The 22416-nt window shown below is 44.4% G+C and overlaps 11 non-coding genes across 11 annotated transcripts; all 11 read right to left on the reverse strand.

Moving 5' to 3' along the window:
• Positions 1-147: 147 nt before the first annotated feature.
• Trnav-aac lies at positions 148-220 on the reverse strand. The gene has a single exon. It is a non-coding gene; the product is annotated as a tRNA-Val (tRNA).
• A 97-nt stretch (positions 221-317) lies between these two features.
• Trnak-cuu lies at positions 318-390 on the reverse strand. The gene has a single exon. It is a non-coding gene; the product is annotated as a tRNA-Lys (tRNA).
• A 230-nt stretch (positions 391-620) lies between these two features.
• Trnav-cac lies at positions 621-693 on the reverse strand. Its single transcript has one exon. It is a non-coding gene; the product is annotated as a tRNA-Val (tRNA).
• A 1951-nt stretch (positions 694-2644) lies between these two features.
• On the reverse strand, positions 2645-2717 carry Trnav-aac. Its single transcript has one exon. It is a non-coding gene; the product is annotated as a tRNA-Val (tRNA).
• Positions 2718-3117: 400 nt separating this feature from the next.
• On the reverse strand, positions 3118-3190 carry Trnav-cac. The gene has a single exon. It is a non-coding gene; the product is annotated as a tRNA-Val (tRNA).
• Positions 3191-3287: 97 nt separating this feature from the next.
• Trnak-cuu lies at positions 3288-3360 on the reverse strand. Its single transcript has one exon. It is a non-coding gene; the product is annotated as a tRNA-Lys (tRNA).
• A 230-nt stretch (positions 3361-3590) lies between these two features.
• Positions 3591-3663, reverse strand: Trnav-cac. The gene has a single exon. It is a non-coding gene; the product is annotated as a tRNA-Val (tRNA).
• A 9721-nt stretch (positions 3664-13384) lies between these two features.
• Trnav-aac lies at positions 13385-13457 on the reverse strand. Its single transcript has one exon. It is a non-coding gene; the product is annotated as a tRNA-Val (tRNA).
• Positions 13458-13554: 97 nt separating this feature from the next.
• Trnae-cuc lies at positions 13555-13627 on the reverse strand. Its single transcript has one exon. It is a non-coding gene; the product is annotated as a tRNA-Glu (tRNA).
• A 230-nt stretch (positions 13628-13857) lies between these two features.
• Trnav-cac lies at positions 13858-13930 on the reverse strand. Its single transcript has one exon. It is a non-coding gene; the product is annotated as a tRNA-Val (tRNA).
• Positions 13931-14027: 97 nt separating this feature from the next.
• Positions 14028-14100, reverse strand: Trnak-cuu. Its single transcript has one exon. It is a non-coding gene; the product is annotated as a tRNA-Lys (tRNA).
• Positions 14101-22416: the final 8316 nt, after the last annotated feature.

Raw genomic sequence — 22416 nt, forward strand, 5'->3', positions numbered from 1 at the left:
TTCTGTTGACTTCCTCCGGATACAGCATTGCGAATATCTTCACATTGTCATAATGTAGATTTCATTTTCACAAGAAACATGAATGCTTGGCTTTTTCAAAAAACCAAAATGTGCTTTTTTGATAGTCTTTCTAAAAATACATTGTCCTGTTTCCACCCAGGATCGAACTGAGGACCTTCAGCGTGTTAGGCCGACGTGATAACCACTACACTATGGAAACTACAATCCGCTATAGAATTATTCTGGAGTGATTACAAAATTCTAACGATCGTCTCCCAACTTCTAACTTTCATCTGCAATTATTTGCAAATAAATGACGCCCAACGGGGGGCTCGAACCCCCGACCCTGAGATTAAGAGTCTCATGCTCTACCGACTGAGCTAGCCAGGCTTACCATTGCGCTCTATTCCAATGTAATGAACCAAGTCTTATTGACGACATTTTTTCCTTTCCAGGAACCGCGAGATAACTTTTACCATGATTGGTTGGTTGTCTGTGTGTAGTTTCCAGATGTCTACTTGTTCTAGTCTAGTTGTCATTAAGATAAGATACATTACAAGTTATTAATTCCATTTTATTTCCTTTTCTCCTACGATTATTTTTTCCTAACGTTATACTGATGCTTCCACTCAGGATCGAACTGAGGACCTTCAGCGTGTGAAGCCGACGTGATAACCTCTACACTTTGGAAGCCTCACAATGTTTCTGCAACATTTTATTAGCGTTGGCCACACTAAAAAAATGTAATGTTTGGTTTGCCTGTTGAACTTGACGAGTGTGTCGTTAACCAATCACCATGCCTCTGTGGCGCAATTGGCTAGCGCGTTTGGCTGTTAACCGGAAGGCTGGTGGTTCTTACTTTCACAACTTGTTCATATAGCTCATGTACTCCCTTGCAACAAAACCCAAGCCCTTCTCCTCCAACAAAAATGCAACAAATTTCTTTGGGCACAACGAAGAGAGCACCCACCCCTAAATGTTTTGATCCGCCCCCGACTCCAAGGTGGACTTGGAGTCACCTTACTTTTTCAATTCTTCCAATCCCTTTTCACCCGTCAAATCTTTAAATCTTTAATCCATCCCGAGGCTATTGAGAGAGCTGCAGCCGTTTATTGGTTGGGTCCACACCTCAAGAATCTCCTTCAACAAATCATCCAGCCCAGATTTAATGCAACCCATTCATCACATCCATACTTCACCACCGCACTTTCAACCATCACCGATCTACTTAAAGCTGGCATCTTCACATCGTCAACCGTATCCAATCACCGAGCCACCTACAATCACCTGATCGCTAACCTTGGGCAACCAGGGAGAACCGAAGTTGCGAAACCAGACCTCGACTGGGCTTCCATCTGGCGTTGGGTGGCCAAAATGAAAGGAAGAAACGCTGAACTGGTCTGGGATTTCAACCATAATCAGCTCCCTACCAAAATGCGCCTCACAAGCCTCAGACTTTCTAGAAATGACCAATGTCCTCTATGCAATGGCGGCCAAGAAACTGACGACCATCTTATGTTACTATGTTCTGAGAAAGTTCACATCAGTTTATGGCTCCGAATTCAACTAACGAAACTTGGATGTCAAAAACCACTCAAATCAACAATAAATGGAGACATTGGAAATGGCCCCAATAAAGAGAAAATACTGCCACTCATCCAATCCTACATCATCACCGTCTGGACCGCCCGCAGCCAAAACCTCACCCAAGCCATAAACGAAATACAGTCTCTCTGGTCAAGCCTCCTTCTTTCAAAAAATTCTCCCCAGATGTCACCTCCTAATCCTTAAATATTCTTTCTCAAAATTCTCCACAAATTTCGTCTTATCTTTATACAACATTTTTCTCTCATTACAATTATAATTTCTTGGATCCCCCCCCAGATGTCGTATTGTTAAATTTTATATTTTTCACCAAAATCATTTGTCCTCTTTCAATTCCGTCTCGAAATTGGTTCTTTTTGTTTTTCTTTGTTATGTTTCTCCTTGGCCACAGCAGGTCACTTATGTCACAAATCACGTAAATGCCCCAAGTATCTGTAAAGCAATTGAAATTTTAATTGTGACAATAAATCGTTTAAATATAAAAAAAAACCGGAAGGCTGGTGGTTCGATCCCACCCAGGGGCGCATGGTGAATGAATACTGTTGTTTTAATTCAATTTCTTCGCCTCATGACTCCTTTAACCAACTAAAGCGTCCAATGAAGAGCGCACACTCGCGATATGGCTTCTTTTACTGATGACTGTTAAATCTACTGAACATTTGCAGCGTAGGGTGCACGCTCATGATGTTCTTCCTCTGTTCGGAGCTACTGTTCCAGGTTCAGGTGTAATCTATATAGATTCCCCTCCGGTGTTTATGGAATTCTTCCCCATCCAGAGCAAGTCATTTCTCATTTCCCTAAAACAACAGTCATTGACGTTTGGCTACAGAAGACGTCTCTTCGGGGTTATAGCACCTTTTTCAACAACCACAGTCATCATTGATTTCCCGCTTTCTGTTGACTTCCTCCGGATACAGCATTGCGAATATCTTCACATTGTCATAATGTAGATTTCATTTTCACAAGAAACATGAATGCTTGGCTTTTTCAAAAAACCAAAATGTGCTTTTTTGATAGTCTTTCTAAAAATACATTGTCCTGTTTCCACCCAGGATCGAACTGAGGACCTTCAGCGTGTTAGACCGACGTGATAACCACTACACTATGGAAACTACAATCCACTATAGAATTATTCTGGAATGATTACAAAATTCTAACGATCGTCTCCCAACTTCTAACTTTCATCTGCAATTATTTGCAAATAAATGACGCCCATCGGGGGGCTCGATCCCCCGACCCTGAGATTAAGAGTCTCATGCTCTACCGACTGAGCTAGCCAGGCTTACCATTGCGCTCTATTCCAATGTAATGAACCAAGTCTTATTGACGACATTTTTTCCTTTCCAGGAACCGTGAGATAACTTTTACTATGATTGGTTGGTTGTCTGTGTGTAGTTTCCAGATGTCTACTTGTTCTAGTCTATTTGTCATTAAGATAAGATACATTACAAGTTATTAATTCCATTTCATTTCCTTTTCTCCTACGATTATTTTTTCCTAACGTTTTACTGATGCTTCCACTCAGGATCGAACTGAGGACCTTCAGCGTGTGAAGCCGACGTGATAACCACTACACTATGGAAACTACAATCCGCTATAGAATTATTCTGGAATGATTACAAAATTCTAACGATCGTCTCCCAACTTCTAACTTTCATCTGCAATTATTTGCAAATAAATGACGCCCAACGGGGGGCTCGAACCCCCGACCCTGAGATTAAGAGTCTCATGCTCTACCGACTGAGCTAGCCAGGCTTACCATTGCGCTCTATTCCAATGTAATGAACCAAGTCTTATTGACGACATTTTTTCCTTTCAAGGAACCGTGAGATAACTTTTACTATGATTGGTTGGTTGTCTGTGTGTAGTTTCCAGATGTCTACTTGTTCTAGTCTAGTTGTCATTAAGATAAGATACATTACAAGTTATTAATTCCATTTCATTTCCTTTTCTCCTACGATTATATTTTCCTAACGTTATACTGATGCTTCCACTCAGGATCGAACTGAGGACCTTCAGCGTGTGAAGCCGACGTGATAACCTCTACACTATGGAAGCCCCACAATGTTTCTGCAACATTTTATTAGCGTTGGCCACACTAAAAAAATGTAATGTTTGGTTTGCCTGTTGAACTTGACGAGTGTGTCGTTAACCCTTTTTCGACTGACGGGACGTTTCTTTTTCGACCGCTTTCAGTAGGGTCTGGTGGGACCTCGCCCACAGACACGAGAGATTTCAAATCGGCTAAATTCATTCCTATCAAAGCTGATATCTCGAAATCCATCCTACAGAATTGAATTGCCTTACAACGATAAATTAATTGACCTACCGTCTTTCAATGATAAAAAGGAGGAGAAATTAAAACGAGTATTTCTCGTGTTTTACCGAGTTTTCGGTGACGGGACATTTCTGGCCCGTCAGGCGGCTCTGATCGAAGTCTACACGAGAACCTTCGATCTGGACTGTCGGGACATATAAGTCTCCGCCAGATATGTCCCTCCAGGCGGCTGCAATTTTATCAAAAGCCCGGCCAGATTTGAACCACCAGGTGGTTGGGCACTTTTTCAAGTATTGATCAGTGGTGAGCTCCTAGTGTAACGTGCACTGGGATGATCTGAAATTCGGTTCATTTCGATAGTAGGATCATTTCAGGAGTCAGAATTAGTGATGCCGCGCTCAGTAGATATTTGATAAAAGGGAACCAACCACCCTGGTTAGAGATGTCAGAAATTGTGAGGTTTTATTTGTGTTCCTCATTAAAAAAAAACAAAGAAGTAGAGCTGACCAGCCAGGCAGGCGCGGTCGAAAGAAATGGGATCGAGCGATGGTTGGATAGATATCGAAGGGAAGGCGAAAGAAGCGAAGAGTTAGCGCGAAATTTCTTTAGTAGCTTTGACGCAAAAACTTTGGTATCGACGGGGAGCTTTGGGAAATGGAACGAAGACGCAGAATGGGAAGTTGTCCGATTCGGCGTTAGTTGTAGTTTCATTTCCATCGTAAGTGAGCTCCTTTCCGACCATCAATTGGTTTTATTTTGATTCCGCACGGGCATATATGAGTTCGAGAGCATGGCGGGTGAAAGAAATGAATTCGAAGTTGTGTTTGGATGGGAAGCTCTGTTGGAATGGGTCAAAAACGAAGAATCAGAAGTGTCCGATTCAAAGTTACTAGTTTCATTCCTTGTGGCCAGAGCTCCTGAACCTACCCGCCGCTTCAAATGAATTCAGTTTCGATTCCGTTGCGTCGCTTCTCGGTCTTATAGTACCCACCTGTCTACGGCCGGAAGATATAAATCCGAACCGAAAGATTATGAGAGAGACGAGGGTATCGACCCGCGAAAGCAATTTTACCCTAGGAAGTCTCGAAAGTCGGTTGCTTAATCAGGAAGTGAATACCTGATGGTGATGGTATTATTAATTCTTCCTTGATTACCGATGGAACAGCAAAGCGAAAGATTGGAGACGAAAAGAGGAGAGTTCATCCCCAATTCGAATCTTAGTAGTTTTCATCTTTCGTGTTCTACTCACCGGTCCAAGATCGTGGAATTCCACTTCTGTACACAGTTCGCGTAATGGTTTTAAATGATGGATATGGTCGAAGCGGTCGGTGAATGGTTCGAATCAGAGACGAAAGCGTTTTGGCAGATAACTCCTAACACGTTTATTTGGGCTGGTCCCCGTGCCCATTGCAGTACCGGGCGAATGCGCCAGGCGCCGAGTCTTGAAAAATCGAACCTTGCCAAGTCCCGACGACGGGGTAGTGACGTCGTTGCCGGGACTTGGATGAATGCGAGCTTGTGGAAGACAAAATAATAGACGAACGGTGCAATTCATCCTGCTGAACTTTTTGTTCGAATACTGATGAAACTTAAAAACCTAGTAATCTTTCCAATACAAGAGTAACTCCGATTCATTTGCCCGATTGCCGGGTTTTGGGCCGCCTAGAAATGATCCTGATTCAACCAGAAATCTTTCCGGATTTATAGTGCCCGTTGGGTGGTCAGCAATGCCTCTTGTCTTGTCTTTTCTGTGCGTTGATCACAAATGTGCGGCAATCTGCGGCAGATGTGAAAACCGCTGGATAAGATGAGAAACAAACCCCGTATTATTGAATGTGCATGCATGTCCCAGCATGAGGAGACCGTCGAACCAAATAAAATTGGATCCTTTTGGCCAATATAGAAGCCTTGAATAAACATGGCAATAAAAAATAAAGTCCTAAGAGTTTTTTGGAAGTGGCGTAGAGACGAATGTCTCGTGAATTGGCTCCTAATTTAACCTAGAGCCGGGTGCAAATTCGATTAAGCCAGAGCAGACTGGCCGGTTAGAGATGTCAGAAATTCAAAGTTCAGATATGTCAGAAATATATTGGACAACACGGATGAAAGAAAAATGAAGGGGTGGTTGTAATGAATTCCCCTGGGAATTAGCGAAAACAGAACGGGAAGTGTCAGTTCTAAATAGTTTTTTTCCAGGCGGTATTTTTATTCCGTTCCGGTTCGTGTAATCGAATGAAATGAATTTGAAGCCGGTGGTTGGATAGATATCGAAGGGAAGGCGAAAGAGGCGAAAAGGAAAGCGCGAAATTTCTTTAGTAGCTTCGACGCAAAAACTTTGGTATCGATGGGGAGCTTTGGGAAATGGAACGAAGACGCAGAATGGGAAGTTGTCCGGTTCGGCGTTAGTTGTAGTTTCATTTCCACCGTAGCTGAGCTCCTTTCCGCCCGACGCTCCTTATTTATTTTATTCCTATCTGGGTGCCGCGCGACTTAAGTGTCCGCGATGCCTCAAATACAAATAAAAAAAGGGTTCAAGTGAATTTGAAGCCGGTGGTTGGATAGATATCGAAGGGAAGGCGAAAGAGGCGAAAAGGAAAGCGCGAAATTTCTTTAGTAGCTTCGACGCAAAAACTTTGGTATCGATGGGGAGCTTTGGGAAATGGAACGAAGACGCAGAATGGGAAGTTGTCCGGTTCGGCGTTAGTTGTAGTTTCATTTCCACCGTAGCTGAGCTCCTTTCCGCCCGACGCTCCTTATTTATTTTATTCCTATCTGGGTGCCGCGCGACTTAAGTGTCCGCGATGCCTCAAATACAAATAAAAAAAGGGTTCAAGTGAATTTGAAGCCGGTGGTTGGATAGATATCGAAGGGAAGGCGAAAGAGGCGAAAAGGAAAGCGCGAAATTTCTTTAGTAGCTTCGACGCAAAAACTTTGGTATCGATGGGGAGCTTTGGGAAATGGAACGAAGACGCAGAATGGGAAGTTGTCCGGTTCGGCGTTAGTTGTAGTTTCATTTCCACCGTAGCTGAGCTCCTTTCCGCCCGACGCTCCTTATTTATTTTATTCCTATCTGGGTGCCGCGCGACTTAAGTGTCCGCGATGCCTCAAATACAAATAAAAAAAGGGTTCAAGTGAATTTGAAGCCGGTGGTTGGATAGATATCGAAGGGAAGGCGAAAGAGGCGAAAAGGAAAGCGCGAAATTTCTTTAGTAGCTTCGACGCAAAAACTTTGGTATCGACGGGGAGCTTTGGGAAATGGAACGAAGACGCAGAATGGGAAGTTGTCCGGTTCGGCGTTAGTTGTAGTTTCATTTCCATCGTAGCTGAGCTCCTTTCCGCCCGACGCTCCTTATTTATTTTTATTCCTATCTGGGTGCCGCGCGACTTAAGTGTCCGCGATTCCTCAAATACAAATAAAAAAAAGGGTTCAAGTGAATTTGAAGCCGGTGGTTGGATAGATATCGAAGGGAAGGCGAAAGAGGCGAAAAGGAAAGCGCGAAATTTCTTTAGTAGCTTCGACGCAAAAACTTTGGTATCGATGGGGAGCTTTGGGAAATGGAACGAAGACGCAGAATGGGAAGTTGTCCGGTTCGGCGTTAGTTGTAGTTTCATTTCCATCGTAGCTGAGCTCCTTTCCGCCCGACGCTCCTTATTTATTTTTATTCCTATCTGGGTGCTGCGCGACTTAAGTGTCCGCGATTCCTCAAATACAAATAAAAAAAGGGTTCAAGTGAATTTGAAGCCGGTGGTTGGATAGATATCGAAGGGAAGGCGAAAGAGGCGAAAAGGAAAGCGCGAAATTTCTTTAGTAGCTTCGACGCAAAAACTTTGGTATCGATGGGGAGCTTTGGGAAATGGAACGAAGACGCAGAATGGGAAGTTGTCCGGTTCGGCGTTAGTTGTAGTTTCATTTCCACCGTAGCTCTTCGAGGCGTCTTCGAGGCGCTATTAGTGCCCGTGTAATTAAATTTTACACAAAGCCTCTTGTACTTTCTTATCCGTGCGTTGATTACTGCTGTCTCGTGAGGAAACTCCGAAAGGCGGTGAAAGGCGCTGGATAAGAATCAGCCCCGGTAACTCCTGCATGTGCATGCTTTTCCCCTGCATGATAAAATAAGACCGTCGTATAAGGCTTAGGACGTAAGGCAATTCGTTATCCTTTTGCCGAATTCACAAAGACTAATCGTGCCTTTTTTTTCGATTCTGTATTTTCAGATTGATTAAAAATGGCGAAAAATAAAAAAAAGAGAGACCCAAGATATACTAAGTCGAGAGCCGTGAAAAATTCAGCCAAGAATGCCGCCGCCGCAGCTGTATTAAAAAGGAGGCAGCTGAAAGAAGAAAGAGAACGTTTAGCTGGAGATCAAGAGCCGGTAATCAATTTTGATACTGTACCGGAGGCTCAAGATCAGGAGGAGGAGGCGGTTGCCGTCGAGGAGCCGGTCGAGGAGCCGGTCGAGGAGCCGGTCGAGGAGCCGGTCAAGGAGCCGGTTGAGAAGCCGGATGAGGAGCCTGGTCAGGAGTTGGTTGCTTCGCAGCGGCCGGAACTTGATCAGGATCCGGAAATAGAGGATGAACAATCTGCCTCAGAGGATGATGAACAAAAAGCTGGGACAGAAGAAGAGGAGCCGGTGGTAGAGCCATTAACCCCGAAAGACGTTACAGTTCAACTTGAACGATTGGAACTATCACCGGCGACGCTTCAAAGACTCAAAAGAGTTCAAAAAGCGAAAAAAAGAAAGGAACGTGAAGACAGTTCAAAGAGTGGCTCCTCCCCACCAAAACGAACCAGAAGTCAGACCCGAAGACCAACTAGTGCAGGGTCTTCTTCTGAAACGGCCGATCCCGATGGTGAAGTAACACGGCACTACACAGGGAAAAAGGTCGGTCTCACGAACGCGACTTTGAGGTGTCGTGGGCCTCGCGTTCTTACAGCGCATCCGTTCCGGCTGGCCAAAAAAACGAACTCAGATTCGGCCAAGCTGAACATGCAAAAGAAGGCCGATGCCAAAAAAGTCGCCCAACATAAAGCCGTCAACCGGAATTGGAAAGAATGCAAAGTCTGGGGCGACGTTGGGAGACAATCACGGGCTGATGATGATTCACCGAGGCCTCAGTTCCAGGAAAGGGCAATTCAGTTTGCACCCCTAGAAGAACCAGGCCCCGTGTTGAGTCAATTCAGTCGTTTTTCGAGTCCCCTCGGAGTTTTCAAGACGATGCTTGGTGGTGAGGACACTTTGTACCTTCTTCGGGAGGCAACAAATGACTACATCGCTGAATTCTGGAATTCAAGGAAGACGCCACCGTCTCGAAAAGTGGGTGGCAAGCCTGAAGGCAGGTTAATCGGCCCGCGGTTGCCTGCTGGAGGTTTTGTCACAGACCACGAACTTATAGCCTTCTTTGGCATACAGTTCTTGATCGGATATCACCGTCTGCCCGAGCTGTCGATGTTCTGGGAGCAGCAACCAGACACTGGTCTCGGGCTCGGAATAATTCAACAGGCCATGACTCGCGAGCGATTCAAATTCATTTCTAAACACATAGCTTGCGCAAGCCCATGGGATGATGTTGACCCTAATTCTGACGACCCGGATCAGGAGCCAGAGCGACCGGATCCTATCCGTAAGATCCGTCCTCTGGTCAAAAGACTCAATGAAAGCTATCATGTGTGTAGAAAGCCTCCTAGGGGTCAGAGCATCGACGAGTCTATGGTCAAATACAAAGGCCGCTCAATGCTGAGGCAGACGATGAAGAACAAACCGATCAAGTCTGGTTTCAAAATTTGGAGCCGCTGTTGCCTTCGTGGGTATACCTATAAGTTTGAGATCTATCAAGGAGCTCGCTTTGGGGAAAAGCAAAAAAGATCTCGTAATAACGAGGCGGTGGAGAGAGTTGTCGTTGATCTTTGTCAACCCCTGACAGATCAAGGTTTCGTAGTGGCCTTTGACCGGTTCTTTACGAGCATTGCCCTCCTGGACAAGCTCCGCGAGAATGGTGTCAACGCCGTTGGAACGATTCTTCCAAGTCGGGTCAACCAACCCATCATGACGAAGAATGAGTCGAACCTGCGGCCGGACGAATTTGCAGCCAAGTTCGGTGGTGAGCCCGGAACATGCCGAAAGGGAATCTTCGTATGGAGAGACACTAAGGCGTTTCGGGTCGCTTCCAACTATCACGGCTCAGATATTGTCAAGGTCAGGAGAAAGCAGCGTGATGGTTCGTTCCGATCCAAGTCTTGTCCAAAGGCTATTGACGATTACGTCAATAACATGGGCGGTGTAGACACGGCGAACCAGCTGCGTTCTTACTACGAGAGAGACCGTAAAGCCAAAAAATGGTGGCACCGTCTCTTATACTCTCTCTTGGAGACATGTCTGGTGAACAGCTGGATATGCTTCAATGATATGGTGAGATCACAGATGGCGGAAATTAAAACTTTAAACACACAATAATTTCCGTTTTTTTCTTGACTTAGGTCGAGGAAAATTATCTGGAGGCTTACGAAGTTCAGATGCCATTTCTCGAGTTCAAACGGAACGTCACGATGGGTCTTTTGTCCCACGCCCTGAACGAAAATAAAACCAAAGCTGGTCGAGCCGGGCGAATGATGCCAACCATACACCCTTCCGCTGAACCAGGAGCAAAGCGGCGGAAAAGTCGACTGAGTGTAAGGGACGACATTCGATTAACTTGTGTGGGCAACCATCTACCCATCTTTGGGGAGGCGAGAGGCAGGTGCGAGTGGTGCCAGGCAACGACACCCAAAAAATTGGAATCAAGACCATTCTCAAAGTGCAAACAATGTAATGTGTTTTTGTGCCTCGGGAAGAAGAGGAATTGCTTTGTCGAGTTTCACGATGATAATTACACATCTGAGGATGCTTCGCTGGACGAGGTGGAAGCTGTCTATTCCGCTTCGGAGGAATCAGACGGCCAAGCTTCTGACCATGAGCCAACCAACAAGGAGTGTTCTTCTTCATCCGCTGATGCCGACGAGCTAGAATATTCTAACCGACGTGAAGGCTATATGATTGATGATTATGATGATTTCCAACAATAAATTTGTGTTTTTTCTTACGTCCTTGTGCATTTTTACTCGAAAGTGCGGCTACTTGCCAGAGTGGTGTCCGACAAAGGATCTGACTGACTTTTCTAATTAGAGATCCTATTCCTTTTCATAAGGAGCCGTCGACTGGAAAGACCCCTGGTCGATGGTAAAGACCTCAACGTCAGGCGGGGCGCCTTTCATTCTGCCAGGTGAATGAGAGTCAAGCCCGCCTGACGGGACACAAGAGGCACATTAAACGGCAAAAGTCTCTCGGGACAAATATGACGAAAAAAACTCGAGCCGTCTGTCGGGACAAAAATTTGAACAAGTGGTAGTTGCATGCAACTGTCGGGACAAATTTTTTGTCCCGCTAGACGGCTCGAGTCGAAAAAAGTGTCTCTTTTTAGAGACCATGTCCGCCTGAAGGGACATTCCTGTCGGGACAACGGTGGCCGAAACGCGGTTAGGCCGGAAAAAATCGGATATTCCGAATTTTTTTTTAATGAGTGGTCTTAGGACCACTCAATGATATTTCGATCGAGCATTCAATCGAATCCGACCATCGGTTTTGTGGCGGTTGATAAAGGGTTAACCAATCACCATGCCTCTGTGGCGCAATTGGCTAGCGCGTTCGGCTGTTAACCGGAAGGCTGGTGGTTCTTACTTTCACAACTTGTTCATATAGCTCATGTACTCCCTTGCAACAAAACCCAAGCCCTTCTCCTCCAACAAAAATGCAACAAATTTCTTTGGGCACAACGAAGAGAGCACCCACCCCTAAATGTTTTGATCCGCCCCCGACTCCAAGGTGGACTTGGAGTCACCTTACTTTTTCAATTCTTCCAATCCCTTTTCACCCGTCAAATCTTTAAATCTTTAATCCATCCCGAGGCTATTGAGAGAGCTGCAGCCGTTTATTGGTTGGGTCCACACCTCAAGAATCTCCTTCAACAAATCATCCAGCCCAGATTTAATGCAACCCATTCATCACATCCATACTTCACCACCGCACTTTCAACCATCACCGATCTACTTAAAGCTGGCATCTTCACATCGTCAACCGTATCCAATCACCGAGCCACCTACAATCACCTGATCGCTAACCTTGGGCAACCAGGGAGAACCGAAGTTGCGAAACCAGACCTCGACTGGGCTTCCATCTGGCGTTGGGTGGCCAAAATGAAAGGAAGAAACGCTGAACTGGTCTGGGATTTCAACCATAATCAGCTCCCTACCAAAATGCGCCTCACAAGCCTCAGACTTTCTAGAAATGACCAATGTCCTCTATGCAATGGCGGCCAAGAAACTGACGACCATCTTATGTTACTATGTTCTGAGAAAGTTCACATCAGTTTATGGCTCCGAATTCAACTAACGAAACTTGGATGTCAAAAACCACTCAAATCAACAATAAATGGAGACATTGGAAATGGCCCCAATAAAGAGAAAATACTGCCACTCATCCAATCCTACATCATCACCGTCTGGACCGCCCGCAGCCAAAACCTCACCCCAGCCATAAACGAAATACAGTCTCTCTGGTCAAGCCTCCTTCTTTCAAAAAATTCTCCCCAGATGTCACCTCCTAATCCTTAACTATTCTTTCTCAAAATTCTCCACAAATTTCGTCTTATCTTTATACAACATTTTTCTCTCATTACAATTATAATTTCTTGGATCCCCCCCCAGATGTCGTATTGTTAAATTCCACATTTTTTTTAACTAAAATCATTTGTCCTCAATCATTTCGTCTCGTCTCGAAATGTTTTCTTTTTCTCTTTGTAATGTTTCTCCTTGGCCACAGCAAGTCACTTATGTCACAAATCTCGTAAATGCCCCAAGTATCTGTAAAGAAATTTTAATTTTAATTGTGACAATAAATCGTTTAAATATTAAAAAAAAACCGGAAGGCTGGTGGTTCGATCCCACCCAGGGGCGCATGGTGAATGAATACTGTTGTTTTAATTCAATTTCTTCGCCTCATGACTCCTTTAACCAACTAAAGCGTCCAATGAAGAGCGCACACTCGCGATATGGCTTCTTTTACTGATAACTGTTAAATCTACTGAACATTTGCAGCGTAGGGTGCACGCTCATGATGTTCTTCCTCTGTTCGGAGCTACTGTTCCAGGTTCAGGTGTAATCTATATAGATTCCCCTCCGGTGTTTATGGAATTCTTCCCCATCCAGAGCAAGTCATTTCTCATTTCCCTAAAACAACAGTCATTGACGTTTGGCTACAGAAGACGTCTCTTCGGGGTTATAGCACCTTTTTCAACAACCACAGTCATCATTGATTTCCCGCTTTCTGTTGACTTCCTCCGGATACAGCATTGCGAATATCTTCACATTGTCATAATGTAGATTTCATTTTCACAAGAAACATGAATGCTTGGCTTTTTCAAAAAACCAAAATGTGCTTTTTTGATAGTCTTTCTAAAAATACATTGTCCTGTTTCCACCCAGGATCGAACTGAGGACCTTCAGCGTGTTAGGCCGACGTGATAACCACTACACTATGGAAACTACAATCCGCTATAGAATTATTCTGGAATGATTACAAAATTCTAACGATCGTCTCCCAACTTCTAACTTTCATCTGCAATTATTTGCAAATAAATGACGCCCAACGGGGGGCTCGATCCCCCGACCCTGAGATTGAGAGTCTCATGCTCTACCGACTGAGCTAGCCAGGCTTACCATTGCGCTCTATTCCAATGTAATGAACCAAGTCTTATTGACGACATTTTTTCCTTTCCAGGAACCGTGAGATAACTTTTACTATGATTGGTTGGTTGTCTGTGTGTAGTTTCCAGATGTCTACTTGTTCTAGTCTATTTGTCATTAAGATAAGATACATTACAAGTTATTAATTCCATTTCATTTCCTTTTCTCCTACGATTATTTTTTCCTAACGTTTTACTGATGCTTCCACTCAGGATCGAACTGAGGACCTTCAGCGTGTGAAGCCGACGTGATAACCACTACACTATGGAAACTACAATCCGCTATAGAATTATTCTGGAATGATTACAAAATTCTAACGATCGTCTCCCAACTTCTAACTTTCATCTGCAATTATTTGCAAATAAATGACGCCCAACGGGGGGCTCGAACCCCCGACCCTGAGATTAAGAGTCTCATGCTCTACCGACTGAGCTAGCCAGGCTTACCATTACGCTCTATTCCAATGTAATGAACCAAGTCTTATTGACGACATTTTTTCCTTTCAAGGAACCGTGAGATAACTTTTACTATGATTGGTTGGTTGTCTGTGTGTAGTTTCCAGATGTCTACTTGTTCTAGTCTAGTTGTCTATCTTTCTTTCTTTTCTTTCTTTTCTTTCTTTCTTTTCTTCTACTGCTCTTCTATCTTTCTTCTTCTTCTTCTTTCTACTTCTTCTTCTACTGCTCTATAAACCGCGGGCGTGGACAAGTGACCTTGGCGTGTCTGTGATTCTGTTTGTTTGTGTGTTTGTTTGTTTGTTTGTCCCCACCAAGGCCCAGAGTGGTTTGTCTGTATCGGCGAGACGCAACCAGTGGCGAAAGTTTCGAATTGAGTAAGCGAGGCGATACACACACACGTCAGCTTTCCTCATCGTTTGTCCGTTTGCGCGCGCCCTTCTCGCCACACACACACACACGGGCTCGAACCGTGTGCGTTTTTTTTTTTTTTTTTTTTTTTTTGGGACAGGGGGGGGGGGGGTGATTTGTTAGTATCGGGTAGGGTTTTTTTTCCATCGGTTATATGTCGATGTCCTCTATTAGATTCGAGTGTACTACTTGGGGTTTGAACCATGGTCGGAGAGGTGCTTCCGCCGCACATCCGATTGGGATGGCATTGTCGCACACACTCTAACCACTACACTATCAGAACTGATATTCATATCGAGTTGGAATTTGGACAGATGGTTGTTTGTTGTTGCGCCTCCCGTATTTCGTGCGCGGCGTGCGCCGTTTGTCTTGGACATATTTTTACTTCCAATTTCCTATATTGCATTCCAACTCTCTCATGGTGTGTTGGTTAGCGTGCACTGCTACCATGCGAGAGGTCCGAGGTTCGATCCCGGTACATGGCGCTGTTATGAATTGTTAATTTACAATGTACAATTTTTTCAATTTAGAAGTTGGTGTCTATCGGGATTTGAACCTGAAAACTCACGCATGGTAAGCGAACACGCTAACCACTTGACCACCAATTGATGTTATTCACTGGGCTCATTTAAGAGTAGTGTTACACACGTCGCGTAGCTCTTGCGTCACACAGGTGAGCGCGACGTGACGCACCGTATCTGTACGACATATTTTTACATCCAATTTCCTCTGATGAACTCCATCCTTCTCATGGTGTATTGGTTAGCGTGCTCGGCTATCATACCAGATGTCTGAGGTTCGATCCCGGATCCAGGCCCCAATATTATTTATTAATATGCAATATTCAATTTGCAGAAATTGGAGGGCCTATCTGGATTTGAACCCGAATACTCACGCATGGTAAGCGAACATGCTAACCACTTGACCACCAAGTGATGTTTTTTCATTGATCTTATTGACAAATTGTTTCAAACATATCTGCGTCTCGCGTCACGTCGCTTATGACGCATAGGTGAGCGCGATGCGATGCACCGTGTCTCTACGACATATTTATAGATCCATTTCCCTTTATTGATTCCGTCCCTCTAATGGTATATTGGATAGCGTGCCCGACTACGAAGCGAGAGGGTCCGCGGAACGATCCCGGGTCAATGCGCTGTTATTAATTGTTATTTTACAATGTTCAATTTCTTCAATTTAGAAATTGGTGTCTATCGGGATTTAAACCTGAAAACTCACGCATGGTAAGCGAACTCGCTAACCACTTGACCACCAATTGATATTCATATCTGAGCTCATTTAAGAGAATTTTCAAACATTATTCACTCTTTTTCGCTCACGACGGGCTGAAAAGAATTCACCCTAAGTTGCTCACGACGAGCTGAAAAGAATTCACCCTATTTCGCTCACGACGGGCTGAAAATAATTCAACGAAAGTTAATCACGACGGGCTAAAAGTCACGTGGGATGATTAACTTTCCTGATTTGGCTCACGCTTAACAAGTAGCTACAAAGAATAGTTGTAAAAAAGTGAGAATGCCTTCGACGGGCGAAACGTGTTCAAGGTACAATAAACCGAGGATACCTTCACCGCGACTCGAGCCCGCGGGGGCGGGGCCCCCGAAGGGGCACCCCCGCGGCCGCGAGAGCTCGTGGTGAAGGAATTCGAGGGAATTTTTTTGGTCAAACATAAGGTATCAGACATTCAATGACAATGGTTTAACTGGCAAATGATTTGTCCACGGGCAGGAAATTTAAGCGCAGGCTCACGCTTAACGGGCAGGAAATTTTAAAATTCCTTCAGAATACGCTAGGTCATGAGTGGATATATGAGATATCTAATGGCAGTGGTTTAACTGGTAAATGCGTAACTGAGTTCGACGGGCGAAACGTTTTCAAGGTACCAAAAACCGAGGATACCTTCACCGCGACTCGAGCCCGCGGGGGTGGGGCCCCCGAAGGGGCACCCCCGCGGCCGCGAGAGCTCGTGGTGAAGGAATTCGAGGGAATTTTTCGGGTCAAACACAAGGTATCGGAGATTCAATGACATTGGTTTAACTGGCAAATGATTTGTCCACGGGCAGGAAATTAAATCTTTTAAACTGTTAAAAAACGGGCAGGAAATTTTAAGTGTCCTACAAAACACGTTGGGTGAAACATAGCAACTAATTCGCTAAATTCGGGTGATGAATTATTCTACCAATTTATTGAAAATGCAACTGTTCACTATCGATGTTGCCTCATATATGTAGATGACTTCCTCCCAAGAAAGTACACCACTTCCTCTCAATAGCTATGTGGTTAGAGAACAGGACTCAAGATACGATGGGCTGTTGTTCAAACCGGCAATGAGGAAGGTATAGACGAAAAAAGGAAATTATGAGGAATTCAGATTGAAAGCCAAGTAAATTATTTCAAACATTTTGTCAATATTTATTTTAACAATTTATGAGTATTGAACCTAAAGACATATATATGCTATGCGAACACTCTAACCAATACACCACCAATCATATATTTGACTATTACTTCTGAAGTGGTTATTCGAATTTTATACGCAAAGCAGAGTTTTGTAACATTAAAAGATAGGAGCAAATACATTACGGGCCAAAGAATTACGTCTTGCGATTAATATTTATTGGTATTTAGAGCAAATCCGAATTGACTTAAGTGACTGATGACTTTTCTCCCTGTTTAACTAATAATACAACTCAACAGCTCAGTGGTTAGAGCATTGGAACCAGGATACAACGGCCCGTTGTTCAAGCCCTCATCGAGAGAAGTACGAGATACATATGAGTCTAAGGGGAAGGGTAGCAATAGGGAAGAGTGTGCAGAGAAGGGAAGACGAGGGAGGGGATGGTGAGGGAGGGGATGGTGAGGGAGGGGATGGTGAGGGAGAGGATGGTAAGGGAGGGGAGATAGAGAGGGGGAAGGATGAGAGAGGGGAGGAAGAGAGGAAAAAGTGGGAAGAAATAAAGTGGAAGGGGAGAAAGTGAGACGGGAAGATGTGGAAGGAGAGGAAGAAGGAGGGGAGCATCAAGGTGGGACGTTGACGTGCCAAATGTGTTCAAGATACAAAAAACCGTGGAAAACTTCACCGAAACTCGAGAACGTGGAAAATGTGTCAAATACAATACAACCAAACTCTGAAAAATAAAAGTCCCAAAATAAAACCAAAACTCAACCGATACTTGGTTTCAACGAAAAAAAAACAAGTCCACAAAAAAACCCCAAAAGACCGACTGGCTCACGGTGGAAGATGTACAAGTCCATAAATGGATGAAAAAAAAAGTCCCGGACAGTAAGGAATCGGGCAGTGGGATTATACGAGTGGCGTTTTGCTCCATGTTTGCTGTGCTGTGCGCTTGGGTGATTGCGTCTAGCCGCCTGGTTCGCCGTCCTTGGACGGGCCTAGGTATACTAGTCTCTCGTGTATCGCCCGTGGTCCGTCCAATTCAACCTTGACTTTGTCTGTGAAACTGTTTGTTTGTCAGTTTGTTTGTTTGTTTGATTTTGCATTCAACTTTGGTGTTTGTCTGTAGCGGCGAGACGCATCCGATGCGAAAGTTTGGACATGAGGCGCATACATCGTTAAAGGCGCTACTCACACCTCTCACACACTCATCCATCTCTCTGCTCTGCTCGCTTCTCTCAACTGCATCTCGCAGCTGCCGCTATACATACCACATGTAGCGCCACGAGGGTTCGAACCAAGTGGGGGGTCGGGAGTTGGAGATATTTTTTTTTTCCATTGGTAATTATCACACAATGTCCTCTATTAATTTATATCGAGTGTTGGGTTTGAACCATGGCTTCGAATACTTGGTGGGTCCGATAGCATTGCAACACGGTCCTCACCTCATACTCTAACCACTACACTATCAGAACTGATATTCATTCCAAGTTGAAACTCTACACAGCTACTGTCGTTGCGACTTTTTGTGCTTTTATAGTGCGCATCCACACACTACATCCATCCATCCCATGGCTTGCTACCGAATCTCATCGGCTCATGGTATAGTGGTTAGCGTGCTCGCTTTGCATGCGAGAGGTCCGAGGTTCGATCCCGGCTCAAGTCATCACATTCGATTTTAATGAACTGAAAGTAATTATTGGAAATTAATGGTCGCTTATCCCGGGGATTGAACCCGAGTCCTCTGGCATGGTTAGCGAACACTCTAACCACTGGACCACCAATTGATATCTGAGAGTTACTTCAACTTCAAGTGGCTCGGCACACACAAACACACACATGTCATCTATGCGGCTCGCCGTGAAAGACGAGGCGCATGCCAACGTCGACTCACGATTCTGCATATAAACCCTGCTTTGCTACTACATTCCATCATCTTATGGTGTAGTGGTTAGCATGCTCGCTTAGAATGCGAGAGGTCCGAGGTTCGATCCCGGTTCAAGTGACAATTTTTGACGAATTTTGAAATTTGTAATTGTTGGAAATCAATGGTCCATTTCTCGGGGATTGAACCCGAGTACTCTCGCATTCCAAGCGAGCACGCTAACCACTATAACATGAGCTGATGGAATACAGCAGCATAGCAGAGTTATGATCAGTGAACGCTCTAACCAATAGACCACCAATTGATATCACATGTTTACTTCAACTTCAAGTGGCTCGACACACACATGTCACACACAGCTATGCGGCTCGCCGTGAGAGACGAGAGGCAAGGCATCGTCGACTTAGGATTCTGCATATAACCATTGCTATGTTAGTATTTTCCATCAGCTCATGGTATAGTGGTTAGCGTGCTCGCTTAGCATGCGAAAGGTCCGAGGTTCGAACCCGGATCAAGTCACGTTCAATTTTAATGAACTGAAAGTAATTATTGGAAATTAATGGTCACTTATTTTGGGGATTGAACCCGAGTACTCTGGCATGGTTAGCGAACGCTCTAACCACTGGACCACCAATTGATATCGGAAATCAACTTCAACTTCAAGTAATTTGGAACACACACACATGTCAACTATGCGGCTCGCCGTGAGAGACGAGACGGAAGTCGTCGTCGACCTTTGTTTCTGCATATAAGCCTGGCTATGCTGCTACATCCCATCAGCTCATGGTATAGTGGTTAGCGTGCTCGCTTAGAGTGCGAGAGGTCCGAGGATCGAACTCGGCTCAAATCAAATCAATTTTAATGAACTTAAAGTAATTATTGGTAATTAATGGTCGCTTATCCCGGGGATTAAACCCGAGTCCTCTGGCATGGTTAGCGTACACTCTAACCACTGGACCACCAATTGATATATGACTGTTACTTCAACTTCAAGTGACTCGGCACACACACACATGTCATCTATGCGGCTCGCCGTGAAAGACGAGACGCATGCCAAAGTCGACTCACGATTCTGCGAATAAACCCTGCTATGCTGCTACATATCATCACCTCATGATATAGTGATTAGCGTACTCGCTTATAATGCTAGAAGTCCGAGGTTCGATCCCGGTTCAAGTGACAATTTTTGACGAATTTTGAAATTTGTATTTGTTGGAAATCAATGGTCCATTTCTCGGGGTTTGAAATCGAGTACTCTGTCATGATTAGCAAACACTCTAACCACTGGACCACCATTTGATATCTGTTTGTTACTTCAACATCAAGTGACTCGGCGCACACACACATGTCATCTATGCGGCTCGCCGTGAGAGACGAGACGCATGCCATCGTCGACTCATGATTCTGCATATAAACCCTGCCATGCTGCTACATTCCATCAGCTCATGGTATAGAGGTTAGTGTGCTTGCTTGGAATGCGAGAGGTCCGAGGTTCGATCCCGGATCAAGCCACATTCAATTTTAATGAACTGAAAGTAATTATTTGAAATTAATGGTCACTTATCACTGGGATTGAACCCGAGTCCTCTAGCATGGTTAACGAACACTCTAACCACTGGAGCACCAATTTATATCTGATGGTTACTTCAACTTCAAGTAACTCGGCACACACACAATGTCAACTATATGGCTCACTATGAGAGACGAGACCCATGCCATCGTCGACTCATGATTCTGCATATAAACCCTGCCATGCTGCTACATTCCATCAGCTCATGGTATAGTGGTTAGCGTGCTTGCTTGGAATGCGAGTGGTTCGAGGTTCGATCCCGGATCAAGTCACATTCAATTTTAATGAACTGAAAGTAATTATTTGAAATTAGTGGTCGCTTATCTCGGGGATTGAACCCGAGTTCTCTGGTATGGTTGACGAAGGCTCTAACCACTGGACCACCAATGATATCAGATAGTAACTTGCACTTCAAGTGGTTCGACACACACATGTCACACACAGCTATGCGGCTCGCGTTGAGAGACTAGACGCATGCCATCGTCGACCCATGATTCAGCATATAACCCATGCTATGCTGCTACATTTTATCAGCTCCTGGTATAGTGGTTAGCGTCTTCGCTCAGCATTGGAGACGTCCGATGTTCGAACCTGGCTCAAGGCACAATCAATTTTAGTGAAATGAAAGTAATTTTTTGAATATATTGTTCACTCATACCGGGAACTGAACCCGAATCCTGTGACAAGGTTAGCGAACACTTTAACCACAGGACTACCAATTAATATTTAAGTGATACTTAAACTTCAAGAAGTTTTGAACACACAAATACATCAGCTATGTGGCTCGCCGTTAGAGACGAGACGCATTCCGTCGTCGACTCATTACTTTGATTTGGCTCACGCCGGGCATATAATAATAATGTACCCTATTTGTCTCACGACGGGCTGAAAGTAATTCACCCGATATATTGCTACTACCGTGCGATAAATTATTCACCCAGTTTTGCTAGCGCCTGACGGGCTCAAAGCTACATTGCTCACGCCGGGCTGAAAATAATCAATTCTATGCTGCTCACGCCGGACACGACATAATTCATCCTACGATGCTCACGACGGGCTGACAATAATTCACCCTACATTGTTCACGCCGGACATAAAAACATTCATTGTATTTCGCTATCGGCGGGCTGAAATTTATTCACCCTATTTCGTCCACGGCGGGCTGACCATTATTCATTCTACGATGCTAACGACGGGCAAAAATAATTCATCCCACGTTGCTTACTACGGGATTAAAATAATACACTCTATTTCACTCACACCGGGCTCAAAATAATTCACCCTATTTCGCTCAGAGCGGGCTGAAAATAATTCACTCTATATTGCTTACTCTGGGATTAAAATAATTCATCTCACATTAATCATGGCGGGCTGAAAATAATTCACTCTATTTCACTCGCGGCAGGATGAAAATATTTCACTCTATTTCCCTTTTACTGGCTTAAAATTAGTCAACCCAGGTTGATCACGCCGGGCTGGAAATATTTCGCCGTGTGTTGCTCTTGACGGGCTGAAAAAAATTCCCCTTACATTGATCATGACGGGCTGAAAATATTAAACCCTTTGCTGCTCACACCGGGCTGAAAAATATTCACCCTATTTCACTTTCGACGGTCTGAAAAGAATGTACACCAAGTTTCTCACGACGGGCTGAAAATAGTTTGCTCCATTTCGCCCACGACGGGCTGAAAAGAATTAACCCTATTTCACTCACAGCGGGCTGAAAATAATTCACTCTATTTCGCTAACGCCGGGCTTAAACTAATTCAATATATTTCGCTCACGACGCGCTGGAAATAATTCAACCTATTTCACTCACAGCGGGCTGAAAATAATTATCCCTATTTCACCCACGACGGGCTTAAAATAATTTACCGTACGTTGCTCGCGCCGGGCTTAAAATAATGCACCCTTCTTCGCTTATTTTCGTTGAATATGACAATATAGATGTATGAACTATCCATTTGTTCACATCGAGACGTGAAACGAAATACCGCTGTTGGTGTAGTGGTTATAGCATT

This window comes from Daphnia pulicaria, chromosome 1 (genome assembly GCF_021234035.1).
Source record: "Daphnia pulicaria isolate SC F1-1A chromosome 1, SC_F0-13Bv2, whole genome shotgun sequence".
In the NCBI taxonomy this organism is placed as follows: Eukaryota; Metazoa; Arthropoda; class Branchiopoda; order Diplostraca; family Daphniidae; genus Daphnia; species Daphnia pulicaria.